The sequence below is a fragment of the Triticum aestivum genome, chromosome 3D, assembly GCF_018294505.1.
Source record: "Triticum aestivum cultivar Chinese Spring chromosome 3D, IWGSC CS RefSeq v2.1, whole genome shotgun sequence".
Lineage (NCBI taxonomy): Eukaryota > Viridiplantae > Streptophyta > Magnoliopsida > Poales > Poaceae > Triticum > Triticum aestivum.
Window position 1 is genome coordinate 609,844,897 of NC_057802.1, and position 3,677 is coordinate 609,848,573.

The window sequence follows — 3,677 nt, forward strand, 5'->3', positions numbered from 1 at the left end:
CCTGTAGCGAGGGCAATGTAACAATGGCCAGCAGGTTGACAAAGGCACGGAAAAAATGGTCTCCAAATATTGCAAAATGTTGTTACCCTATATAACCACCAACATTTTGAGATGCTTGATGAGTCACTAGTCGCATGGAACCCTTGGAATCACGAGCAGTTATAGATGGTCTTCGAAATGCAACCCATCACAGCAGGATGCGTGAGCGATAGTGCATTCTGACTGACTCGCCGCAACTTATTGTTCATGTGGTGTGTTGAGCCTTACAACCCAGAGCGTGTCATGAGACAGTTCGGTCTCTATTAGGATATTCCACCACCTTTTCCAAGATGCGTCGACGAGGAAACCCATAAGTAAGATGTGACCTCCCTAAATAGTTAGTGTCTTTTTTAATTTACTAAACTGAGACTTTGTTACATAATTTGCAGGCTGAGCAATATGGGCAAGGGTGGTTACGATTGGAGGGCACACAACATTGAATGGGTACACAAGTGGGAAAATGATGTGCTAGAAGATATAATGCATCAACTTAGGTAAAATCTATTTACTGTATTTTATAATGATGACCATACAGTGCGTGAAGATGCTTCACTTTCATCTCAAAGGTTGATATAATTATTTAATTCTGCAGACCGCGTACAGCTACGGTCTGCGGAGTTAAATAATTATATCAACCTTTGAGATGAAAGCAAAGCATCTTCACGCATTGTATGGTCATCATTATAAAATAATGTAAATAAAATTTACGTAAGTTGATGCACTATATCTTCTAGCACTTCATTTCCCACTTGTGTTCCCATTCAATGTTGTGTGCCCTCCAATCGTAACGACCCTTGCCCATATTGCTCAGCCTGCAAATTATGTAACAAAGTGTCAATTTAGTATATTAAAGAAGACACTAACTATTTAGGGAGGTCACATCTTACTTATGGGTTTCCTTCGTCGATACATCTTGGAAAAGGTGGTGGAATATCCTAATAGAAACCGAACTGTCTCATGACACGCTCTGGGTTGTAAGGCTCAACACACCACAGGAACAATAAGTTGTAGCTAGTCAGCCAGAATGCACTATCGCTCACGCATCCTGTTGTGATGGGTCGTATATCGAAGACCATCTGTAACTGCTCCTGAGTCCACGGGTTCCATGTGACTAGTGACCCATCAAGCATCTCAAACTGTTGGTGGTATATAGGGTAACAAAATTTCGCAATATTTGGAGACCATTTTTTCCGTGCCTTTGTCCACCTGCTGGCCATAGTTACATTGCCCTCGCTACAGTCGTATCAATGTATGGGATTTAGTATACGAGGTCGTCCAACAGGGAGGTATTCCCATGAGATAACGGAGCTTTTTCTGCGAACGAAGTTTTCTGTGTGGCATCACACAAGCCTCTATATGTATGAGATAGCATGGCAAAATCGAAGTTCTATTTTTGATGCTAAAGTAAAGATTCATCTACCATATTCTCTACAAAGTAGACGAGACCAGGGAGAACTACGTCCCAGTGTGAATTTGGAAACATAGTCCCGAGGAGCCACAACAAATACGTAAACATATGTCTTTTCCTCGTCTGAGAATCAGCGTGGTTAGATAAACAATTAAAGTTTGCACGAAGCTAGGCGAGTGGGACGCCCCAAGTGCCACCAGAACGTTGTGATTCTGGCATTGTCATCCCAAGACGGGCTGAGATATTTAATGCCCAAGATGGACGCACTCATTCAGAGACTAACGACTCACCTCTAATTGGTAGAGCAGTGATCCTAGAAACATCTTTCAGTGTAGGTGCAAGGTCCCCAAAACGAAAGTGAACGGTGTGGGTTTCAGGTCTCCACCAGTCAATGAGGGATGTCAAAAGGGATGTGTCCGAACGTAATTGGTCTTCGGATGATGTGAGCCTAGCATAACCATGTAGTCCATAAGCCTCAACGCGAGGAATGAAATAATCGTGTATTGACCATGTGTTACTTACGGTTCGAAGTCTGAAAGTTCGAGGATCATTATCATTATTTGGGTTCAACAATAGGTGGCAACGGTGGCCGGCGTCATGGGGCCCCTGCAAAAGCACTGGCACTTCAGCCGTAACCTACACACAAACATATAAATAAAAATAAACATCTGAAGACACAAATACAAATGCAAATTCTCTGAAGACACAAATTAACCTAAAAATACAGAGAGATACAATTTACATTAATTATCTGAAGGTAACATCACGATTATAAAAATACAAAGAGATTCAATTTAAATTAAATATCTAAAGGTGCATCACGAGTATGAAAAGTATGAAAATTAAATATTACACACGGATTTTTCTTTCTGTTACCAAAAGTATGAAAATAGCACTTGCATGTATGTGGTCATCACCTCAAAAAGGACAGCGAAGATTGAAATACAAATTCTTCAATCATTCATCTCCTCCTTGTTTGCTACTAAGATGAATTATTTTACCTAATTACATACATCATTAAGTACATTAGCATGTAATCTTAACACAAAAAATTTAGATTATTGCGACATAACCAAGTAGACCTACGGTTTCCTAACTATATACTTATTAATAAACATACCACATGCAACGAACAATTACAGTATGTACAAACTTTTTCTTAATCACCATATTAAGATCTTCTCGTATGTCAAACTAAATTTATGCATTTTAAAAGCCTAATGTTGATCTACAATACCGTCAAATATTTGCTGTCCAAATTCCGGCTCTAACTGAACCTAAACGTTCAACAAAAGTACTAATTACGATTAATACTAATGGAGGCAGCTAACATTGATATAACATCTTCAACCTACTCTTCTAAAAAAATAATATAAATGCAACATATGTAATTTGAAATTATTTCTAACTTCTAAGAACTAACATCGCATAGCTAATGACTAGCTAAAAGACTAACTAATTAACACCGTGCATGCACAAAAAATCATTTTATTGCAAAGCTCATACCATGATCAACTTCGTAATTCACTTCGCTAGGCAAATCCTACTCCTGAAGCTTTAAATGACACAAAAGGTGATGAATTAATGCCTAACACAACAGATAACACATAGTTATTAACTAATCTAAAAGAGTAAAAAATGATGCATGCGAACGAAACCAACAAAAACGGATAGATCTTACCTTGATCTATCTTTTGTTCAACTTCAGCATATTCAAAATCCAACTCTAAATCGCGCTAAATCACGAGTGAAAGTACCTAGTGAGTTGTTCTTTCTCAATGTTCTTAGAGACTTAGAGAGCAGAAGAGGAGGCCAGAGAGGGTGTGCTTTCGCACGGAGCAAAAGCATAGGATAGCATATAAAAGGAAAAGGATCCCTGTAGTGTCGGCACAACAGGTTATAACTCACCTACCAGCGTCGGATTCGCACAGCGAGTGAGTGAATTCCTACAGTGTGGTCGCGTCCTCTAAAACAAAAGCCAGCGCTGAGTGAGTGATCCCCGGGCAGCCGTCCCTTCCGCTGAAGCAAAAGTCAGCGTTGAGTGAGTGATTCCCGGGCAGCCGTCGCGTCCGCTGAAGCAAAGGCCAACACAGAGTGAGTGATTCGCGGGCAGCAGCGGGGCATAAAGAAAGGAAACGACATCGGATTCCCGCGCGTGGGAATCTGTCTCGTCGGCCGCGGCAATTAACGCCGTCTGCAAGTTAGTAGCGAGGGAATCAAGCAATCAGGG

At 40.5% G+C, this 3,677-nt stretch overlaps 1 long non-coding RNA gene across 1 annotated transcript; it reads right to left on the reverse strand.

Moving 5' to 3' along the window:
- Positions 1 to 651: 651 nt before the first annotated feature.
- On the reverse strand, positions 652 to 3,407 carry LOC123080948 (uncharacterized). The gene is made up of 4 exons (XR_006438601.1): positions 3,129 to 3,407; positions 2,954 to 3,035; positions 2,365 to 2,448; positions 652 to 2,083 (listed from the first exon to the last, which is right to left on the reverse strand). It is a non-coding gene; the product is annotated as an uncharacterized lncRNA (long non-coding RNA).
- Positions 3,408 to 3,677: the final 270 nt, after the last annotated feature.